Source organism: Carcharodon carcharias, chromosome 1 (assembly GCF_017639515.1).
Source record: "Carcharodon carcharias isolate sCarCar2 chromosome 1, sCarCar2.pri, whole genome shotgun sequence".
Classification (NCBI taxonomy): domain Eukaryota; kingdom Metazoa; phylum Chordata; class Chondrichthyes; order Lamniformes; family Lamnidae; genus Carcharodon; species Carcharodon carcharias.
Genome location: NC_054467.1, coordinates 143,891,966 through 143,900,992, shown reverse-complemented (window position 1 = coordinate 143,900,992; position 9,027 = coordinate 143,891,966).

Below are 9,027 nucleotides of genomic sequence, written 5' to 3'. Positions count from 1 at the left end.
TTGAAAGACACAGTTAACTGTAGCTGTAAGTTTGAAGCTCTTATTGGGAAAACAATTAAACGTTACATAAGTCATGTAAATAAACACTTTACAGCATTTTCGACCTAATTCATCTCCAGAAATCGTTGCTTTATGTTGAGGCCTTGTATTTTATCTGAGATATAGCTATTCATTCTCTTAATTTCTCTGCATTTAGTGGGGGAATGGCAGATGACGAATGTTGGTGTGGAGAGGAGAAAAAGATTAATTTAAGCCTTCAGGCACAGCACAAATTGAACATCCAATAACAGGCAAGTGAGAGAGATAAAAGAAAGTAGATCAGAGACGGAACAAAGTAGGTGACAACAATTTTGTTAAATGAGCATTTGAGTGGGTACATTTGACAGCGTTCAAATTTAGTGGCAAAAGAGCTGGCTTCGCAGCACCCCCATTGTTCACAAACCATGGGCATACCATAGAACCATAGAAAAGTTACAGCACAGAAGGAAGCCATTCGGCCCATCTTATCCATGCCAGCCCAAGGACACCCAGGTGCCCTTTCTAATCCCACCTTCCTGCACGCGGCCCATAGCCCTGCAGCTTACAGCACTTAAGGTGCAGATCCAGGTACTTTTTAAAAGAATTTAAAGTTTCTGCCTCTACCACTAACTTGGGCAGTGAATTCCAGACACCCACTACCCTCTGCGTAAAAACATTCTTCCTCATGTCCCCCTTACACCTTCTGCCACTTATCTTGAATCTATGTCCCCGGTTCTAGAATTCTCCATCAAGGGAAACAATTTTATCCTGTCCACTTTATCTATCCCCCTCATCATTTTGTACACCTCAATCAAGTCACCTCTCAGCCTTCTTTGTTGTAAGGAAAATAACCCCAACCTATCCAATCTCTCCACACAGCTACGCTTTTCTAACCCTAGCAACATTCTTGTAAACCTCCTCTGCACTCTCTCATAGCTATTACATCCTTCCTGTAAAGTGGTGACCAGAACTGCGCACAATACTCCAGTTGTGGCCTCACCAGTGTTTTATACAAATCCAAAATGATACCCTTACTTTTATATTCTATACCTCTGCCAATGAAGGAGAGCATTCCATATGCCTTCTTTACAACCTTGTCTACTTGAACTACTGCCTTCATGGACCTGTGTACTTGTATGCCAAGATCTCTCACTTCACCAACCCTCTTAGTATATTCCCATTTATTTTGTAATTCCCGTAACTGTTTGACCTCCCTAAATGTATGACCTCACACTTCTCTATGTTAAAATCCATCTGCCACTTTACCGCCCTCTCCACCAACTCATCTGTATTGTTTTGGAGATTATACACTATCCACTACTACGCTGTGTCATCTGCAAATTTCCCAATTGTGCCCCCACGTTCACGTCCAAATCCTTAATATATAACACAAACAGCAAGGGTCCCAACACTGAGCCCTGTGGAACACCACTTGAGATAACTTTCCATTCGCAAGGGCATTCATTGACCTTTACCCTATGTTTCCTGTTACAAAGCCAAACTTTTATTCAGTTTGCCACATTACCCTGAATCCCATGGGCTTTTATTTTCCTGACCAATCTGCCATGTGGGACCTTGTCAAATGCCTTGCTAAAATCCATGTACACAACATCCACTGCACTACTTTCATCAACCCTTCTTGTCACTTCTTCAAAGAATTCAATCAAATTTGTGAGGCAAGGCCTTCCTTTAACAAATCCATGCTGACCATCCCTGACCAGTCCATGCCTTTCCACATGACAGTTAATCCTATCTCTCAGGATTGATTCTACTAATTTGCTCACTATCGATGTAAGACTAACTGGCCTATAATTGTTTGGCATTTCCTTTGATCCCTTTCTAAACAATGGAACTACATTTGCATTTCTCCTGCCCTCCTGTACCTCCCCTGTATCTAGTGAAGATTGGAAAATCATCCTCAGAGCATCTGCTACCTCCTCCCTGACTTCCTTCAGCAGCTTTGGAAACAATCCATCTGGCCCTGGCGACATCAACTTTCAAGGATTTCAACCCTTCGAGTACATCCTCTCTCTTTATGACTATCCTGTCCAATATCTCGCAGTGTTCCCCCTGGACTACTATACATCCTCCCTTTCCTTTGTAACATTCAAAACCCTTCCCACAGCCTCTGCATCTACGTACAAGTTTCCATCTTCATCTCTGATAGGTCCCATTTTTTTCTTAACTAACCTTTTAGTATTAATGTATTGGTAAAACATCTTTGGATTATCTTTAACTTTATTTGCTAATCTTTTTTCATGCCCTCTCTTTGATTTCCTTATTTCCTTTTTTACTTTGTCCCTGCATTTCCTATATTAGTCTAGGCTATCTGCAGTGCTTAGTTCTTTGTGCCTATCGTATGCTTTCTTTTTCTGTTTGATCTTCCCCTGTATTCCTATAGACAACCAGATTTGGCAGTACCGCTCTTATTTTTGTAGGGGACATGTCTACTTTGTACAATTAGGATCTCGCTTTTTAGTGCTTCCCACGGGTTTTCCACTGGTTTATCCTCCAGCAGTGCTGTCCAGTCCACCTCAGCCAAGTCCCTTCTCGTTTCTGGAAAATTTGCCTTCCCCCAGTTAAAGACTTTTACTCCTGCCTTATCTCTGTCCTTTTCCATGGTAATGCTAAATCTAACTGAATTGTGATCACTGTCCCTATATGGTCACCAACCGTCACTTCACCCACTTGCCCTTCTTCATTCCCCAAGACTAGGTCTAGAATTGCATCTCCTCTCATTGGGTTTGTCACTAATTGATTTAAAAAAAATTCCTGGACACACTGCATCAATTTTTCTCCCTCAGTGCCCCTTATATTGTTTGAATCCCAGTTGATATTAGGATAGTTGAAGTCTCCTACTATTATTGCCCTCTTGTTCTTACAAGCAGAAATTTGCCTACATATTTGCTCTTCTATCTCCCTTTCACTATTTGGGGGTCTGTAGTATACTCCCAGTAGTGTGACTGCCCCTTTTTTATTTCTAAGCTCAATCCATAAAGCCTTGCTTGTTGACCCATTCAGTATATCAGCCCTTCTCACAACTGGAATTGATTCTTTAACCATTAGTGCTACCCCCCTCCTTTTTTTATCTCCTACACTATCGTGTCTGAAGACTATAACCAGAGATATTTAGCTGCCAGTTTTGTCCCTCCTTTAGCCAGGTCTCCATTATATCAATGACATCCTGCTGCCATGTGTCCACCTGTGCCCTTAACTCATCTACCTTGTTTGTAATACTCCTTGCATTGAAGTATAAATAGTTCAACCCCGTCAATTTCCCTTGCTGGACACTTTTTAAACTTTGCTTCTCCTGTAGCTCCATGTCTATCGCAATGTCCCTAGCTAGTGTTCTACCTCCATTTTTCTGATCTGAACCTGACCTATCTGATCCTACTCCTGGGATCCCATCCCCCTGCCACACTAGTTTAAATACTCCCCAACAGAACTAGCAAAAGCCCCTGCAAGGACACTGGTCCCACCTCTGCCTTGGTGCAGCCCGTCCGGTTTGTACAGGTCCCACCTTCCCCAGAACCAGTCCCAGTGCCTCAAGAACCTGAATCCCTCCCGGCTGCACCATCTCTCCAGCCATGTGTTCATTTGGTCTATCCTCTTATTCCTGCTCTCGCTAGCATGTGGAACTGGGAGTAATCCTGAGATTACTACATTTGAGATCCTGCGTTTTAATTTATCTCCTAACTCCCTGTACTGAGCTTGCAGGTCTGCATCTCTTGGTTTACCTATGTCATTGGCACCTCTGCATGAAGAATATTTCCCTCATCCTTTTACCAATCAACTTAAACCTGTGCCCACTGTTGATTGACCTCTCTGCTACGGGAAACAGGACTTTCCTCCCTACTCTATCTAAGCCGTCCATGATTTTGTGCACCTTGATTAAATCAGCCTCTTCTGCTCTAAGGAAAACAGCCCCAGCCTCTCCAATCTTCTCTCACAGCTGAAATTTTCAAGCCCTGGCAATATCCTTGTCAATCTCTGCACTCTCTCCACAGCAATTATATCCTTCCTGTAATGTGGCGACCAGAAATGTACACAAAATTCCAGCTGTGGCCTAACCAGCATTTTAGACAGTTCCACCAATACATCTCTGCTTTTGTATTCAATACCTCATCCAATAAAGGAAAGCATTGCATGTGCTTTCTTTACCACCTTATCCACCTGTCCTGCCACCTTCAGAAACCTGTTGAAATGCACTCCAAGATCCCTCATTTCCTCTACCCTTCTTAATGTCTGCCCGCCTATTGTGTACTCCATATCTCTGCTTGCCCTCCCCAAATGCAAGACCTCGCACTTCACTGGATTGAATTCCATTTGCTACTTTTCCACCCACTCAACCAAACCCATTGATATCATTCTAGAGTCGACAGGTATTAGCTTCACTATCAACTTTTGGTGACATCTGCAAATTTGACAATCATGCCTCCCACATTTAAGTCCAAATCATTATATATACAACAAAGAGCAAGGACCCCAACACCGAGCCCTGTGGAACCCCAATCGTTCCACAACAATCAGCAAAGGTTTCATGGTCATCATTAGACTTTCAATTCCAGATTTTTATTGAATTCAAATTCCACCATCTACCGTGACGGGATTCGAACCCAGGTCCCCAGACCGTTACCCTGGGTGTCTAGATTACTAGTCTAGTGACAATACCACAACAAAAACCCACAAATCCCACCAACACTTAGGCCTGAAACCCCATAATGTAGACCAACTTCTCCCAAAGCATTTCAGAGCCCCAGATGTCAACAGCCAGATACTTAACAAATAAAGAATTCATCCTTTGGCCATGGAAAGAATTCCAGAGTTGCTCAAGGATCTCAATTCCACCCAAGTACACCTGTAAGTAAAATCAGGAACAAATCAGTATTCCACCTCTAAAATAAGAAAATATATATTTCCAGTGACGAATTATTAAGGTTTAATTCCAGGGAATTGACACTAGACAAGTGTAACACTGCAGTCAGTAATGTTGCATTGATCTACTTCTACACGCAGTTGTAGCTCACAATTCAGCCAATGCTCTGAAAATCATTTAAAGTTAATTATCGTGCCAACAAATGGTCTGTGCAGGTCGCTGGCTGTGTCCTCAAGGTTTGTAAGTACTTGGGGTGACTCTGCTTCGATGTTCTATGGGCTCCAGTTGTGCTGCCGTTTACACTCTTGCTGCAATGATGAAAAATAATTAGTGCTATTCTGGGAGGCTATTGGGCAAAAGCAAATTTGCGCATCGGTTTCCCATTCGATGCTGCTTTAGCCACAGAAGGAGATGTAAGTAATATACAATTAAATAAGTTACCCCATCTGAGAGTGCCACAATTTCATTTTGTAGCATTACATTCTGAGCCTCCAGTAGCTCCTCCCTCTGGTGCATGGCTACCCTCTTCTCCTAGCCCACTGAATTTCTTATTCCTCTTTCAAAGCTGCGAAAACATAGAAAATAGATCGGTTGGGGGTGGGTAGGGAAAGAAATCAACTACCTCCTGCCACTGGAGGGACACTACACTTCTTCCAACTGCTCCTGGGGCCAGGAAGCTATCTTTTCCCTAGTGATGATGATCATTTTAAGTTATTCTCTCCCTTTATCTCTTGATTTTCTACCATTTGTGTGTGTTTTTTGTTTGTTCTATAGTGAAGACAGACACAAAATGCCTGTTCAACACTTAGGCCATTTCCATGTTTTCCATTATTAATTCCTCAATCTCAATCTCTAAAGGAATTATGCTCACTTTAGTTACTCTTTTTAATATATGTGTATGAACCTTTACTATCTGTTTTTATATTTCTAGTTAGCTTTCTCTCATACTCTTAGTTTCCCTCTCATTTTTTAGTCATTCTTTGCTGGTTTCTAAAATCTGTCCAATCTTCCAACCCTACAACTAATCTTTGCAGTGTTGTACGCTTTTCCTTTCGATTCTATCATATTGTGATCGCTGTTACTTAAAGGCCTCTTTACTATGAGGCCATTAATTAATCCTATCTCATTGCAGAATACCAGGTTTAAAATAGCTTGTTCTCTGGTTGGCACTAGAACATACTGTTCAAAGGTCATGTTCTGAATACATTATAAACTTATCTTCCAGGCTACTTTGTCAATCTGATTTGTCCAATCTATATGAAGGTAAAACTCACCCATGATTATTACAATGTCTTCCTTACAAGCCCCCATTATTTATTCCTGTACACTCTATTCTACTGTGTAGCTACTGTTAGGGGGCCTGTAAACAAATGACTTCTTAGCTTTGATATTTTTTATCTCTGCCCAAATATCTTAATCTTCTGAACTAAAGTCATTTCTCACTACTGTACTAATGTCATCCTTAATTAACAGAGCTACCCCACCACCTTTTCTAGTTTCCTGTTCTTCTGAAATGTCAAAGATCCTTGAATATTAAGGTCCTAGCCTTGGTCACCTTGCACCCACACCTCTGAAATCAGTCGTACATGTTTATCTCTATTGGAGCTATCAATTCATCCATTTTGTATGGAATGTTGTGTGCATTCAGATACCGAGCCTTTAATTCTGATTTTTTTTTTAACAATTCTTGCAAACTCTGGCCTTATCTACTACTGAACTCTTAGGTGTATATGCTCTATCCCTTCCTGCCACACTCTGGTTATTATTAAACATGTCACTGCCCTTCTCTATTGCCTTGTTCTTTCTCTTAATTTTACCACATCTCCCCTCACATGATCTCACAGCCCTACTATTTAGTTTAAAGCTCTCTCCGCCACCCTAGTTATATCCATCATCAGAACACTGGCCTTATCACAGTTCAGGTGAAGTCTGTCCCAAAGGTACAACTCCCACTTACCCCAGCACTGGTTTCAGTGCTCCAGAGATCAAAACCCATTGCTCCGACACCAATCTTTGAGCCATGCATTCAACCCTCTAATGTTATTTACTCTATGCCAATTTGCTCATGGCTCAGATAATAATCCAGATATTATTGCCTTTGTGTCTGCTTTAGCATTGAGCTGCTCATAGGCCCTAAGCATAACCTCTTTCCTAGCCCTATCTATGCCATTGGTACCTGTGTGGACTTCAACCACTGGATCCTCCATCTCCTACTTCAATTTCCTCTCCAGCCTTGAGCAGATGTCACGAACCCTGGCACTGGGCAGGCTACACAGTCTCCTGGACTCATGTTCTCAGCTACAGTGAACTGTGAATACCCCCTTGATTATACTGTCCCCTACTACCACTACATTTCTGTTTACCCCCCACACTTGAACAGCTCCCCTCAGCACTGCGCCATGGTCAGTTCATTAATCCACCCTGCAGCCCCACTCTCACCCATACAAGCTGCAAAAACTTCAAACCTGTTGGACAATGGCAAGGGCCAGTGGCTCCTCCACTTCTACCTTCTCGATCCCCTTACCTGCCATATCGCAGCCACACCCTCTTGTCCCTGACCAGAAACAAAATCAGAAGACCCTAGCTGAAGGAGTGTGACTGCTTTCTGGAACAAAGTGCCCAGGTAACTTTCCCTTACCCTGATGCATTACAGTGACTGAAGCTTGACCTCCAGCTCATGAACTCTGAGCTGAACTTCCTCAAGCTACAGACATGGTGGGTCACACTGGTGTCCAGCAACACATTACCTGCCCTGCCATCCTTATTGTGTTTTAATTAGCTAATTCATTACTTTGTTCATTAAATTTTAATTAATGCCTCTAGCCCTGCTGGTGTTTATATTTTTATTATTTCAATTAATGCTCTAATTACCCTAATTAAAACCCTCTGGTAAGAAAAAAGAAAATGCTCACCAACCAATCACTTACCTTCTTTGCTGCTACGTCACACTCAATTTTCTTTGGAATGCTCTGAGCCCACAGATGAAGTCTCGCTGTCATCTCTAAGTTACCTTTTATATCTGGTAAGCAACTAATGTTTTTTTACAGCGACTGGAGGCTGACAATAGGTAGAAAAAGGCGCACTTCTTTGCCCCTCTGCGCTGAATTCATTTTATGCTTTATTTTGTTAAGATCTTTATCATTTATATTTTTATTATGTTCCTGTCACACACAATTGTTGAACTCAATTTAAATATCACATGAGCTTTGAATTAGGGATAAAGTAAGTTTGATGACAGGGAATTTTTCCAAGATAGTCAAATGTGGTCCTGGTAACAGATTAAATGTGGCTCAGGTAATCACCATTGATATTAAACAACTCACAAAGCTTCTGTTCCTCTCAGCGTAACAAAAGAGACAACCAGAAAGGCTAATGGAGACAGTGAGTGCTTGCCCCAATATTAAACATGAGGAAGTTTTGTTAATCAAGGTCTTTGTGCCAGGCAAGGAATTGGAGAGTATAGCAAAGACATTGGGAGGATCATCCTTTATTTGCACAAAGTGCAGTAGCGGGTGTGAAAAAAAGTCAGTTTACCTGCTGGCTGCAATGGTGAATTTTTGCGCCGTTTCATCTCCTTTCTGGTGTGTCTCGCCTCATTAATAATGCATTCATGGGAAACATGTCAGATCACTGGCGGGCGGGCTGGGGTTTGCCCACCACACTGTGACTTCAGCACTTCCTTGCTCCAGGCATAACATTTAAAGCACACCAGAGTACAGCCTACTTCATGTCTACAGACCAGGACTGCTGCAGGCGACAGATGGCCCCAAAAGCAAAGAAGACGGCAGCCCCCAAATTTAGTGACACCGCTCTGGGGCGCCTGCTGGACCCAGTGGAAGGCCGCCATGATGTCCTCCATCTCTGGCCGAAGGAGGTCCACCAGAGTCACCATTACAGCCTTGGAGGCGGTGGCAGTGACGGTCAGCGCCACTGGAGCACAGAGGAGGTCAGCCATCCAGTGCAGGAAGAGGATGAATGATCTCATCTGTTCCGCTAGGGTAAGTCAACCACCTCAACTCTCAGACCGCCAAACCCATCACACCTCAAGGGACAAAACTATTAACTCTCACACACATCTTCACATCTCCATCAGCGTCATATCCGCTGGAGCTCACATCCTCATCCCGCCCATG